This window comes from Eubalaena glacialis, chromosome 14 (genome assembly GCF_028564815.1).
Source record: "Eubalaena glacialis isolate mEubGla1 chromosome 14, mEubGla1.1.hap2.+ XY, whole genome shotgun sequence".
Classification (NCBI taxonomy): domain Eukaryota; kingdom Metazoa; phylum Chordata; class Mammalia; order Artiodactyla; family Balaenidae; genus Eubalaena; species Eubalaena glacialis.
In genome coordinates this window covers 13363069-13378374 of record NC_083729.1, presented here as the reverse complement: position 1 = coordinate 13378374, position 15306 = coordinate 13363069, and the positions used below count along the sequence as shown (strand labels likewise).

At 40.0% G+C, this 15306-nt stretch overlaps 2 protein-coding genes across 3 annotated transcripts in view; one reads left to right on the top strand and one right to left on the bottom strand.

Annotated features, from left to right (window-relative positions):
• Positions 1–7055, bottom strand: part of GEN1 (GEN1 Holliday junction 5' flap endonuclease) — a 28053-nt gene extending 20998 nt beyond the window's left edge. Inside the window, exon 1 of the mRNA XM_061211169.1 lies at positions 6791–7055. The gene's annotated coding sequence lies outside the window, so the exon portion shown is untranslated. The remainder of the gene's footprint in view (positions 1–6790) is intronic.
• Positions 7056–7362: 307 nt separating this feature from the next.
• Positions 7363–15306, top strand: part of SMC6 (structural maintenance of chromosomes 6) — a 74064-nt gene continuing 66120 nt past the window's right edge. For both annotated transcript variants that reach the window (XM_061211147.1, XM_061211148.1), the window contains exon 1: positions 7363–7534. The gene's annotated coding sequence lies outside the window, so the exon portion shown is untranslated. The remainder of the gene's footprint in view (positions 7535–15306) is intronic.

Sequence of the window (15306 nt, the reverse complement as noted above, 5' to 3'; positions counted from 1 at the left end):
TCCCTAAGGCATTATTATGAAGGGAAACAAGCCTTTTAAAGTGTTAACCACTAGGGCTTCCCTGGTGGCGCAGTGGTTAAGAATCCGCCTGCCACTGCAGGGGACACAGGTTCCAGCTTTGGTCCGGGAAGATCCCACATGCCGCGGAGCAACTAATCCCGTGCGCCGCAACTACTGAGCCTGTGCTCTAGAGCCCGCGAGCCACAACTACTGAAGCCCGCGAGCCACAACTACTGAAGCCCGTGTGCCACAACTACTGAAGCCCGTGTGCCTAGAGCCCGGGCTCCGCAACAAGAGAAGCCACCGCAGTGGGAAGCCCACGCACGGCAATGAAGAGTAGCACCTGCTTGCTGCAAGTAGAGAAAGCCCGCATGCAGCAGCGAAGACCAGCACCACCAAAAATAAATAAATAAATAAATTTAAAAGAAAAGAAAAAAATAAAGTTTTAACCACCACAACATGTAAAATTCAGAAATAGAAAGTTTGAGGGAGAAGTTCTTATTGATAATTGTGCTTTCCTTTTATTTGTGACTCACGCTGGATACTGGAATGTGTTGCTACTGAAGGAAATTAAGCAATTTCTCTCTGGAGGAACGTTATCATAGCTGATTCTAGTTCATTTAAATTTGACCCTCATGCTAGCTGTCAAATTTTTAAATGCAGGTATCTCCTGATTTAGCAGTAGCTCTCCTAGGAATTTACTTTAAGATATGCTCTTAAGTGTTTACAGATTTATATTCATTGTAGCATTGTTTATATTAGACACTGGGAAGAACCAAATGAGCACAACAGACATATCTTTAAGCAAATTATGGTATATTCAAACAATGGAATAGATGAGGTAGCAAATAAAAATGGATACATCTACCTGTACTGATGGAAATAAGTCTCCAAGTTTCGAAAGAAATTAAAACAGGTATAAAATAGGTTATTTATTAGGGATGACTTAAGTTGAGAGATGTGAAAAATTACTTTGTGTTGTTTAATTTTTGTGTTTATTTTTTTAAATAACTATATGCTTGTATTACTTTTCAAATTAAAAAAAAAAAAAGCTAAAAAATGTGGCCTTATCTGAAAAGGGTTGGGCAAATAAACTAGAAATCTTTAGATGGTTTATGTCTTGCCTAAATATTAAGTAATGAAATACGGACACAGTTCATGGGTCAATTAAAAAGCAATGTTCTACAAATTTATGAGTACCTGAATATCAAATATGACTTCAGTATGTCTTTTTAAGGATAAGAGATTCACTTTTTCTGGTTTCCTCCAGAATGCCTAGGAATGAGTTGTACGGTCTTAGGCAAGGCGCATCTTTTCTCTGGCCCTTCCATCTCTAAAGTTCAATCCTTCCTACCATGTCTCTAATGCTTCATTACATAGGCTGACTACACATATATGAATGAATAGTAAGAATAAAGACTGTCGCATGGTGCAGTGTTATCATGGCACACACAAACACATGTTCATGTATAGGACTGTGATGTACACTGTATTCCTTCTGAGGGTGGTGGGAAAAAAAATTGGAGAAACACTAATGAGGTAGACTCACTCTTAAAAACTGTAGTCCTCTATTTCAAGCACATTTGGAACATTTTTAAGGATTTTAATGGAATATATTATTCACTGGGGCAGCCATGCCTGGAAAAATAAACATAAACCCAGAACTGATTCTATTAATATTTTAAGATTCCCACAGATTGGATCCCTTAAGCAAGACAAAGAGGGCTTTTAACTAAGCCCATAAGTAATGTCTTTAATATAATATGATCATTACACTTAAAACTTAATTATTCATGTTATTTTAATTTCTTTTGTCAGAAATAAACCTGGCTTAAAGAATGAACATCCCGGGACTTCCCTGGTGGCGCAGTGGTAAAGAATCCACCTGCCAATGCAGGGGACACAGGTTCGAGCTCTGGTCCGGGAAGATCCCACATGCCGCGGAGCAACTAAGCCCGTGTGCCACAACTACTGAGCTTGCGCTCTAAAGCCCACAAGCCACAACTACTTAGCCCATGTGCCACAACTACTGAAGGCCGCACACCTAGAGCCCGTGCTCCGCAACAAGAGAAGCCACTGCAGTGAGAAGCCCACGCACCACAATGAAGAGTAGCCCCCGCTCGCTGCAACTAAAGAAAGCCCGCGCACAGCAACGAAGACCCAACGCAGACAAAAATAAATAAATAAATAAATAAATAAAAAAGAATGAGCATCTGTGGTTATGTTACAGAACAACTAGCCCTGGCAGCTGAACAGATACGTACCTAGGATATCTATTTTGGCTATTTCTTTATTATAATATGAGCAAAGACTACAAAGCTGTAACAATGGCTACTAAAACACAACTAGTATGAAAAACGCAGGCAAAAAGAAAAAAGGTCTGTAACAAAATTATCATTTAGGTGCCAGAAAGTAAAAATTAAGTTACTATCTCTGAGCTAAGGTGTTCTCTTCTCCACTTTCCTTAGTTATATGACATTTTCTAGGGGAAAAAAAGTCTCTTTCATTGCCAGTCTTCCTGGTCACCATATTTTTTTCTTCCAGTTTTATTGAGATACAATTGACGTACAGCACTGCTTAAGGTTCAGTTGTACAACATAAGGATTTAACTTAAATACATCATGAAATGATTACAGTAAGTTTACCACATCCATCATCCCATAAAGACACAAAATTAAAAAATGTTTTCCTTGTGTTGAGAACTCAGGATTTGCTCTCCTAACAACTTTCACATATAATGTACAGCAATGTTAATGATATTAATCATGCTGTACATGACACCCTTAGTATTTATTTATTTTATAACTGAAGTTTGTACCTTTGACCACCTTCATCCAATTCCTTTTTAAACTACTTTGGTACCTTGACCTAGAGTCCCAATATATCTACTGAAATGCATTTGAAAAAGGTTAAAATCTCTCGTGTCCCCCAAGCATACGCCTATAAAGTAGTAATGCTCTGCTGTTTCTTTCATAACCATGAAAGAATTGCTGCTATCGTGAAACGTGCTTTCTCCCACTTTTTTCTCTGAATGATAGGACCCAAGGGGACAATTTTTAGGAGCTAGCCTCTCTCTAACATGCCCCAATGAGTCTTTTTTTTTTTCTTTCTCTTAGTAACTTACCATTAATGAATTTCCATTAGACCTTCTTGAATAACTGCAAGACTTTATATAGCCTTCACCACTTTTAACTAAAAAATAATAGATTAGAACTATGCCAAGCAACACTATTTAAAGGATTGGTGGTAGGCATAAGAACTAGAAAGTTAGAAGAAAGACTCACAGGAAGATTATTTTTAGAGTCAGAGAGCTGAGTCTCCTTTGAATACTCTATAATGAAGAAACTTCTCTTCACTTTCCCTCTTTAATATTTATCCCTCATCATCTGACAACTTCTCCGAATTCTTGATAAGAACATCTAATCTCCTACTTTATCTTTACATGGATGCATAATATGCATCTAATTCTTGATTCCACCATCTCTCCTCCAAACTGTTCTACCCCTAGTCATTGCCAAATATCCAGTTGCTTAGGCCAAAAACCTAGCAGTCATTCTTGATTGTTCTCTTTAGTTCACTCTCTAACAGCAACTTGATCAACAAGTCCCCTGTCTCCAGAACACATCCTAAATCCCCGTTTCTAAAGATACTCTTCTAGTACCTGAAGTCTGCTAACTGGCCTCCCTGCTGCTACTTTTTACTACCTGCCAACCACGCCATCATCCTCCCCATAGAAGCCACAATGATCTTATTTAAAAATCTAAAACATATTTAAAAATCTTCATCTTTCTGGTAATGGATAGTGAATTTCCTTAAGGGTGACATAACTTGTTTGTTACCAGTTAATTTACTTCATTTATGGTGCTATCTTATAGCCAGTTGTAAAATGCAAAAAATATTACTGTAAAATTACAAAGCATTCTAAATGTAATACATTCTTTTAAAATACTATTTTAGGATTATCTTCAATAGATCTACAACCTAAGGTCTTTGTGCTCCTTTTGAAAATCACTTGTAAAAGCAGAATATTAAACGAATACCTCAATAGTTCTGAAAGGGTAAAATTATGTGAAATATCTTATGAAAAATTACACCATGTGTGTGTGTTTGTTTTTTTTTGGCTGTGCCATGTGGCTTGTGGGATCTCAGTTCTCCACTTAAGGACTGAACCTGGGCCACGGCAGTGAAAGCCCAGAATCCTAACTACTGGGCCACCAGGGAACTCCCCATAACATGTTTTAAGAATGCACTTAATCTAAAATGTCTACTTCCACGATCTATTATTTCCCATTCCTTGTCATTTTCTTTGCACCAGACCTTCCTTTGAAGTGATATTAAGTAGCAATGGTAAGACTGTAAAAGCATTTAAAGTTCCAAAAGGGGACAGAATGCAACAACTTTTAAGATATTCAAGTACAACTACACTCAAAGATAGAACAGATGGTTCTTGCATGAGGTCATGATCAACCTGAAAAGGTTGCTTGAAAATAGCTCAGCATTAAGTAAAATTTAAAAATACTACATATAGCAAACTCACCCCAAACTATGTATAATTTTATCTTCCATTTTTATTTTAATAGGGTGAAATTTGAAATTTTTTATGATGTAAGATTTGGTGAGTCTCTACTCCTATCTTTTATAATGTAATGATTTCATTGACATCAATCTGCTCATGCAATCAATGTATATTACATATATTTTAAAAAGTCTCTTAATACAGTTCTTAAGAATTAATGTGATGCAAGAATATTTATGTGAATCAACAAAATCAGAACAACCCATAGCAAATAACTTTATGGCCTACTAGTGGCTTCAATTTATATGCTTTAGTAAAAGAGCATTGGACTTGGGATAGAAAACCTAAAATTTTGATCTTGGATATACACTGACTAGCTGTACAACCTTGGGAGGACATTTAACCCATCTACAAAACGAGAGGTATTAAACCAAATGAATTACAAGATTCTGATATCTTTTGAATCTCATCACCAATTTTGATAGCTTGGTATTAAAAACAAATCACTCTATTTCAGATATTATTTCTTGGTAGAAAGAACATGAATTTCTAGTTTAAAAAAGGAGCTTAAGAATCCCCTTCAGGTTAAAACAAAACCAAATCCTTTGATGTAACCATATGGTACCCATAAATCAATTTATGCTCCTAAAACTTCCTTAAAAGCTAATAAGCTTTATTGGTTAATTATAAAACTGAATGAGGTGAGAAAAGCACAGAACCTTGCTAATTCCACTAATGAATCAAATTTAAAGAACATAAAAGAGGTCAATGGTTTGATATGTAAAAATATACATTTTATTAAACTAACAGCTTTCCAGTTTTATTTCAGTTTTAAGCAAAAACATTAGAAACAAATTTTTTTAACAATAAAGCAGGAACTACTTTAAATTTCCCAATTCCCATGCAGATGACTCTATTTCATATAAAGTTTGGTAAACTGTATAATGCTTATTTCAGTTCAGGATTGTATTGTATAGGACTTACCACATAATTTCACTAATTAATGCTGTGTTTATTATTTCTTCAGTTTTATTTTCATATGAATTTAGCTTAAACTTTGAAGAATAATATAACCCAGGCTTAAATTACTTGTTATTAATAAATATTTATTAAATGCCTACTATTTACCAGAATTCTTCTTGGTGCTGGAGATACAATAATGAAAGATCAAGCCCTGCATTTAAGGACCGTGGTTAGGTGAGATTAGAGATAAAAAGGGAATTATAAGAATGTGACAAGTACAGGCACAGAAGTAAGGCTAGAGAACTATAGGAGTAAATAGAGCTAAAGAAGGTATCCTACCTAGTGTAGGGCATCAAGGAAGACTTCTTAAAGGAAGTGACATATAAGCAGAGACCTCCCAACTGTGTTTCCCATCTTTTACCCACAAGGACCACTTGGGCCAGATGTCGTAGTGTTTTCACCTATTTTGACTATGTCATATGTGTATCATGGCAAAGGCCAGGATAGGAACATATATTTGATTATTTTTAGAAGTAAAAGGGTAGGAATTTCCTTACTGGAGACCATAAGTTTGACATCAATTTCTTCGGGGGTGTTCTGGGTTAGCAGTAAATACCCCTTTTTTCCATCTAGAAAGGAAGATTTTGGGGTATAGAAAGTATATTACGTAGCTACATCAGCATGTCACGTGAAGAGCTGTGTAAAGACAGAAGCGGTAGCTTAATGTCGGGTTGAGAAGGCGCTGAAAGCTAAGCCAAGGAACTTAAACTTCTCTAGTTCCGATGTTTATTGAGAGGGTTTACAATGTAGGCACGCGCCAGCGGAAAGAAGATTGTAAATAGACAACCACAATGCCTTAAGGTAACTGCTATAATGGAAGTATTTCCAAAACACAAAGTTAACACCAAAAAAGAGGAACACCCAAGTGTGCCCACGGGGATCAGGGAAGGCTCGCCCAGATGGCCTTGAACCAGGCGTGGGAGTGTACCCCACGGTGCCCGGGGGAAGGACATTCGGGACCCAGCGGCCTCGGCACGGCCGGCAGAGCGCGGAGCCGGGGCGGACAGCTCCCACGCGCCGGGGCGAACCGCAGGGACGGGGAGACTCCGGGCTCGGAAAGCAGGGCTGAATCCGGCCGGGAACTTCGGCCCGCTGTCCTCCTGGACCCAAAGGGAGCCTCTGACGGTGTTTTGGGAGGAGGAGCAGGCGCGACAGGGACGCGAACACAGAGCTCGCCCCCAACCCAGACTGCAAAGGAGCCAGTGGAAGGACCCGGGCGGTGCCGTCCCTCCACCGTTCTGCGGGACTTACCGGGGCAACCCTTCCTCCTTGGTTTTGAAAGACGCCCTTCCGTGATTTACCAGTTTGGCCTGAATCCTAACTACTGCTGTCTCCAAGTTTCTAAATTTTCTCTTCTCAAAAAAAAAAGAAAAAGAAAAGGAAAGACTGTCTCTTTCCTTCCCCAAGCAAAGTCGACCGTTTGGCGCTTAGCACCCTGCCCCGGAAAGCTCCCGGGGAGCACTTCGAATTCGGCACCTTCTCGCCCACGGCCCCGCCTCTTCCGGGAAGTGACTGGCCCCTTTCCGCGACCGCGGCCGTACGCTCGGCTTCCCGGGCTCCCAGTCGGTCGCTGTACGCATGGGTGGAACTGTAGTCGGGGGGCTCCGAGTTTTTTTTCACTTTCACTTAGGCAAATCACCCGCCCCGCTCCCCGCGTCCCGCTGTCGCCGAGCCCTGAGCTTCGACCAGCTTTCTCCGTCCGCCCAGGGGCACTTCCGGCCCCTCCTCTTAGACTCCAGTGGCGCGAAAACTCCGAACCGCGCACGCGCGGGCGGAGTCCCGGCGGGAGGGGGGGGCGGGGCGCAGGCGCGGAGTGTCCCGCGGTGGGCGCCGGGGCGGCCGGGCTGCTGCCTTCTCCCGCGGTGGGCGCGCGGAACCCCGCGGGCCGACGGCGGCCGGCCGACGCCGAGACGCCCCTCGGGTGGCTTTATCGTCCTGTTGCGCCGCGACCGCCCCGCCGATCGGGTTCCTTGGGGAGACTTCGACTTGTTCGAGGTAGGGTGAGGGCGCGCGCCGTCGCTCTCCCTTGCTGCGGGTCCATGCCCCTTCACCGCACTCCTAGCTGGCGCCCGCAGCCCACCTGGTGGCGGCCGGGTCAGCGGAACTGCGGCAGTGTTCAGGGGGCTCGGGCGGCCCGGCCCATGGCCGGCGGGTATCTTCGCGCCCTCTCCGCAGGCGGCACAGGTCCCCTCAGCCGCGGGAAACTTGCCCGTGTGTACGCTGGGCTCCTCCCTCGGGCGGCTCTGGTGGCGAGGCTTGCCAATCCCGGCTCGGGCTGCGGGACCCGGCGCCCGGCCCCAAACGGCCCTTTAGGCTTTGACGAGGGTCTTGGGGGGTATAAGGGTCGGGGGGGTGAGGTTGGGTTCGGGAATCGGGCTCTTACCACCCGTTTGATGGTACCTCGCAAGTAGCAACTTAAGTATGTTTAAGAGATGTATGTAAATATTACTTAAATTGGATTTGTTGCTAAATGCCAGTTTCATGAGAACGCAAACTGTTCTGTACCTGGAAGAATTAAATTGTGATGTTTGGAGGTTTTATGATGTCGTTTCTTTTCCCTGATTTTCTCGTGGAGATGAGCTGGAGAAGAATCACTATTGGGAATTGCGGAACACAGGACTCAAGGGTAGAGAAAGGGCTTGAGAGGATCCTGGGATAATTCCTAGAAAGAGCAGCTATTTGCTGTTTAAACCCTGAAGACAGAACTTATGTGAGTGCTTACTACTCTGTATATTTCATGAGGAGACGATTACAAGCGAGTGTTTTAAAGACAGGCTACTCTGGAATGTATATTCAAAAGAAAAAAAGGCCAAATTCGCTGACAGCTTTTAGACGGCTGCTGTGTAGTCTTTTAACATGTTCACTAGCATGTGCACTGGCCTGCAGAGAGTTCCATGGGTGCATGGGTGGAGAGGGAGCATATTGGAACTACTTAGATTTACTTTATCTCGTTCTTTCACTGTGTGAAATATGCAGAGTAATAATTTCCTATGAGAATGTGTATTTACAGTTGTGTTGGTTTTTTTTTTCCTTGAATGGCTGTAAGTACAAAGAAGTTTGGAGATTACTAGAATATTGCTTTAAAAACATGTTTTTGTGCAAGACAGAACCAGTGTTGTGTGACCCGGGACAAGTCGGTACCACCTCTGCAAATTTCAGTTCCTATTCTGTAATTGGAGAAAATAACATGGTCCCTAACTCACAGGATTCTTAAATATGTGAGGGGGGGGGGATAGAGAGAGAGAGTTAGAGTTTCATCTCTGTACCTGTCTATAATTAGTATGAAGTATTTAGAATTGAGCCTGGCAAAAAGTCAGCACAAAAGGCATATTAAAGTGGTTACAGTGAAAAACCAGTTTCATTCCCAAAAGTTTATTTTACTGAGTGCCTGGATGTAGAATTTTGTGTAAAACCTGCCTAAATCTTGACTATCATTTTTAGACCTAAGTTAGGAAAATTAATCAAAGCCATACTTGGCTTCCTTTCAGGAATTAATAAATAACTCAAAATTTTACCACAATAGTATGCATTATATTTAAGGCAAAATTAAATGTCACAGTTTTATACACACACACACACACACACACACATAAGTCCAGATGACTGAGGGTCAAGTGTACAAGTGTAGATACTTAACGTTAATGTTAGTGTTTTGGATTCACTAGTTAATGAGATACATCTTTCTCACTAAACATAGTTTCCCTGGTGACCAAATTCAGAATACTTCCTGTGGCTTTCTTAGCTCCACTCCCAAATCTGCCTCTACTGCAGAGTATATTTTACTGCCTACTGGCCTCTGTATCTCAGGAGCACTTCAAACTCAGTGTTTTCAGACAACATAAATGTATTATTTATCCTCCTTCCTTTCCAAACCTGCTCAGTCTACTGATAACGGCATTTGGTATTAAGAGTAAAGGTTGTTTCTGAAAATTAAACACAAGGTAAAATTTTATAAAGCAAGCCCAAGTTTTAATTGGCTTGAATAGTAACATTAGAGGGACATATCACATTAGAATCCTTTATGTAGTTTTATACATTATGTTAATATCCAATATCCAATTAATATCCAATTTGGATATTAATCCAAAATTAATATCCAATTTCACTGCCTATAAATAGTCAAACTTGGTTAAACTCAGTTCATACCACGAGGAACCTGGACGTTAAAGAGGTTTGACTTTGGGTTTGGACAACCTGGGTTTGGATCTAGGCTGTGCTAAGTTATAGCTACATAAGTCTTCAGATTCAGTTGGTTTAACTTTGGGAGGTTTGACTTTGGGTTTGGACAACCTGGGTTTGGATCTAGGCTGTGCTAAGTTATAGCTACATAAGTCTGGGTATCTTTTAATTGAGCCTCAATATCCCCTTTTGTAAAATAAGGACGATACTTAGAAGGATGTTGAGGATTAAAGGAAAGGTTTGTACCTCTTAATCCCCTTCACTTATTTCATCCCCGACCCCTCCCTCTGGCAACTATCCATTTGTTCTCTGTATCTGTGAGTCTGTTTTCATTTTGTTTTGTTTCTTTTGTTTTTTAGATTCCACATATAAGTGAGATCATATGGGTATTTGTCTTCCTCTGTCTGACTTACTTCATTTAGCATAATACCCTTTAGATTCACCCATGTTGTTGCAAATGGCAAGATTTCATTTTTAATGGTTGTGTAATATTCCATTGTGTGTGTATGTGTGTATCACACCTTTATCCATTTATCTGTTGATGGACACTTAGGTTCCTTCCATATCTTGCCTATTGTAAATAATGCTGCAGTGAACATTGGTGTGCATGCCACTGCTTTTGTTCAGCACCCCTTATCCTTTAGAGACTGGTCTCTTTTGCCCCTATTCTTACTCTGTTTCGTTTGTCTTCTATATTGAGGTCACAGGGATTTTTTAAAACACAAATCTGAGTGTTCACATTTTATTGTCTGAAGTACTGTGCTTAGTACTTCCTAGTTTTGCTCATCTGGAATTGTTTGATGGATGGCCTAATGAGTTTTTTCACTTATTTATATTATTATCTATTGCATCTCACATTACTTCATGATATATTCCAAGTAGTGTGCTTAATTAATTCAGTACATTAAAAATGAGGTGGTATAATGCAGAATGAATTTGTCTGTGGTGGTGGGAGAAGTAGAATTGGGAATGAGGTAAATAGTCCATGGCAGATTCAGAAGCAGCAGCAATTTGCCTTTTTTTTAACCACTGTTTTCTATTAATAATTCCAGTCTGTTATGACTGTTCTCACTGCTGTTAGCCCCTACTTTGATATGAATGGGAAGTGTGAATTACTACATACTCACAATAAAATTGAAAATTTAGAAATTTATAGTCCTTTGTTAAAATGCTTTTGGTCTCTATCAAATTTCCTATGTACATGCTTGCTGTAATTAACCCTTGGCAATTGATTTTTCTTCTTGAACTTTTTTTTTATTGAGAATCTGCATATTTGTTACTATTCCTGCTCTGATGGAGTTTGCTTTCTGTGAGGGGGAAATGATATGTCCCTTAATTTTAATTTTTTTTATTGTAAATAAACAAATATTAAAGACCATGAAGAGCTTTATGGATATATTGAATATCCCAGAGGAGCTTTTTTTTCTATTTTTATATATTGCAGGATATTAAAAGTATTTTTCTTTGCATCTGTTTATATGTCTCTTTAGCCTATTAGAAACAATTTTACTATTGTAACCTAAAATTAACTCTCAGGACATTCATGTGTGTTTTTAAAAATCCATTATCATTAAATTACAAAGTGATTCCTATTTTAAAAGGTAGGATCCTTCAGTGTCTGTTAGATGCAAGTTACCATGGCAACCTAACAGCAAACTGCAAATCCCAGGCTAACCACAGCAAATAAAAAACATCATTTTCATGTAGCACACTGTCTTCTGTCTTGTATAGAATCTCACATTCGTTGTGAGGAGCTAATCACATTTACCTTCGTGCCCCTTGCTCCCCCCAATTTTACTTGAAAAACTACCATTTTCTAATGGTAAAATACTAAAATCAGTCAGCTGATGTGTCTGCTAACTGCAAGATCGTGTATTAAGCATTAATAAAAACAGTGTCTAAAAGGGCATTTAATGTTGGGAAAACCAAAAAGTAATGCGTCTTCTTTGCTCTTCTATAATAAATAAATTACTGTAATTGAGAAAGGAATAGAGGTATGGGTGGGAAAGAAGGAAGTGTTGGGAAAATAATAGCCTGGTGGTATTCTAGGGAATTTAAATTAGCAACAAGTTGAAACTAATATACATTAATTCTTGTTATTAAATAATTTGAGAATTGTTTGATTTTCAAGTTCTGACTTGTGTAAGAGATTCAAGATAAACATTAAATTATTTGTAAAAAAGATGGTGAATATTATGTAATTGTGACTGTAACACTAGTACTGTCTCAAAAGGCATTTGTTAAATGTCCTTCTTTGGATGTTAACTAATATGCCTTTTAAGTGGTATTTGATTTATCATGATAAATTAGGTTCCTTATTGCCTTCAGGATAGGATAAAGTCCCAAGTTTTTTAATGTTGTTTACAACAGTTCTTCTCAGACTTTAATGTGCTTGTGAGTCACCTGAGACCTTGTTAAAATGAAGCTTCAGATTCAGTTGGTTTAAATTGAGGCCTGAGATTCTGGATATCTAACATGTTCCTCGGAGATGTAGATGGCTGCTTGATGGTCCTTGGACCACACTTTGAATATCAAGTCTACCAGTCATTCTATGGCTGGCTTCTTCTCTGCTGCCCTAACTTTATTACTGGTAGCTATGCCTTGTCATTTATGGCACTGTGTCATGGACATGCTTATAGTATCCCCTACAGTAGCAGTTTGCCAAGTGTGGTCCAGGGATCCATGAGACTCTTTCAAAGGGTCTACAAGATCAAAATTGTTTTCATAATTATTGTAAGATGTTATTTCCCTTTTTCATTTTCATTCACTTGTGACTATACAATGGAGTTTTCCAGAGGTTACAGACATGTGATGCTGCCATCGCTCTGACGACTGATAGAATGTGTACTTGTGTGTTGCTTGTTTTAAAAGTTTTTCAATTTTAATTTATAATATGGTAAATATTGATAGATTTAAACAAAAGCTCTTTGAGGTCCTTGGTACTTTTTAAGACACCACAACCTTTGAGAACTGCTGCCCTATGGTTTTTTTAGGCCATGGACACAAAGACTCACATCTAAACCTTACCAGAGCTCTTTCCATAGCTTCTGGTGGCTGTTCGGCTAGGGTGGGAGTTTCAGCCCCCCACGTGGACACTGCAGTGGGGTGGCCTCCTCACCTTTCCGGGCAGTGGTAAAAGGCCTCCTCTGACACCATCCAAGGGGGAATGGGAGTAAGTAGCATACTGTTACCCCCGTTGGGGGTGGACATCTAAGTTCTCCACCTGATGCCATCATCATGGCTCCCTACTTGGCCTACACAGCCTTCTCTGAAACTAGCTTCACCAGGGTGGAAGTCCAGGCTACCCACTTGGCCTTTGCTGGTGTTGGGGGGGAAGAGGAAGGGCCAACAGTTCTTTTAGTGGTATTTGACTGGAGTAGAGTGATTATTGTCTAAAAGTTTCCTGTCTTGTTAGGCTCCCCTTTTCCTGCTCCTTTGTCTAGAGAGAGCAAGCTTTCATTAGGCATATTTGTTTTTCCCCTGCACCTGTTGGTGTTTCCCCAGTTGCTGGCTTCTCCAAGTCTGGGATAGTTGAGGCAAAACAAAAACTCAGGGAACCACCACGATGTCATTCCTTGGGTCACGTGGTTCCTAGCCAGTACGCCTCCTTCTTCAGAGTCATCTTATGTTTGCTTTATAGTATATAATTTTCAAGGATTTTAGTTTTACTAAGCAGGGGGAATAGGGAAAATTACATCTATTCCATCTTCCTGGAAGTGGAAGTCTCTGATTGCTTTTATTAACTTGCACTTTGAGATAAAGAATTAGAGACTGAACTCCAGCCCCACTGCATATCTCTTATATTTGGTTGTATAAAAATATATGAAAACATTAAACATTAAAATATTTTCATTAAAGAAAAACTAGGTTTGAAAAACGCAAATAACTACTTTTGGGAGAAAAAAGTTTAAATTTAATTAAATAGAATTGATGTGAAAGGAGTCATGACCACAGTTGAGGATTTTACAAAACAGGGTAATTTTGTGTAGTAAATTTGAAGGTTTAAATTATCAGTGTTCTGGAAAGTAAAATTATAGCAAACTTGTTCTAGGAAGATATAATGAACCTGTAATAACCAGTGTACAAAAAAGAAATTGAAATGATTTCATAAAATTAAAATAGTCTCCAATATCTAATAGCTTTAAGCTTAGTTCTTTCTCACTTTCAAAAAACATTTCAGTGTCATGCCAGAGTGGTGATTTCAGAGCATTAAAAAGATGGGGAGGGCTTCCCTGGTGGCACAGTGGTTAAGAATCCACCTGCCAATGCAGAGGACACGGATTCAAGCCCTGGTCCGGGAAGATCCCACATGCCGCGGAGCAACTAAGCCTGTGCGCCACAACTACTGAGCCTGCGCTCTAGAGCCCGCGAGCCACAACTACTGCGCCCACATGCCACAACTACTGAAGCCTGTGCGGCTAGAGCACATGCTCTGCAACAAGAGAAGCCACCACAGTGAGAAGCCCACGCACCGCAACTAAGAGTAGCCCCTGCTCACCCGCGGGCAGCAATGAAGACCCAACGCAGCCAAAAATAAATAAATAAAAAATAAATATATTAAAAAAAAAAGATAGGGAAACTACCCAGTTCACTTAATGAAGCATGCATTGTCACAATAAAACCTGTCAAAGATAGTTCCCCAAAGTATTTCCAACACAGTACGTATAGATATTTGATGTTTCTGCAAAATTGGTTCTGTCAGTGTAACTTTGGAAAGCAGTGGATAAAAATTAAACACCGTACGAATGTCTGTCTCCCCCGCCCTCCTTCTCTCACATCCCTGCTCTAGGGTCCCTGTTCTCCGTCTACTTTATGCCGTCTTTGTAACACCGCTCCACTAGCCCCCCAGCCTCCCCCCCCCCCCCCCCCCCACACACACACGTCAGCTTGGCTGTCTTGCCCTGCAGGTACATCAGCAAGTGGAGTTTTCCTCTCTTCTACTGAGAACTGACTTGAATCTTTCAATCCAAATGCATGAGAGAGAAAATCTCATTTAATCCACTGCTGCCCAGGTACCTGGTACAAACAGGGCTGCTATAGTATAGCACTAGGTGCACCTAAATGGGTTGAGAGTAGATCTATTTTTCATATTCTTACATCTTAGAAATTTTTTATTACCTATGCTGTGGATTTTTCTTTCCAGTTATTCAGCAAACAGTTATTGGGTACCTATCATTTTAGATCTCTAAGTGAATTTTTAAGAGAAAAATGAAAGCAACATTTGGAGTAGTCAACCATTTAATTTCAATCAAAGACCATCAGCTTTGACTTGAGGTGCAGCATTTACATGTTTAGAAAATCTTGATGATGTTCATTTTCTAGGTGTAAATTTTATAGTATATCAGTAAAAAACAAAAACGGACAATCAGCATGGGCTGTTTCTTTAGAGAAGAGTTAAGGGACACTATTGATGCTAGGCAACACTGCTCCAAATATGCTTCTTTGGGAAAATAATTAAAATTAGTTTTATGTGATTCACTATTTATAACTTATAAAAATTGGATGATTGCTCATTTCAGAGGCAGTATGCCATCTGTATCAATAGAGCCACAGTTTCACAAATAAGATCTTTTACCTTTTGTGAGCTT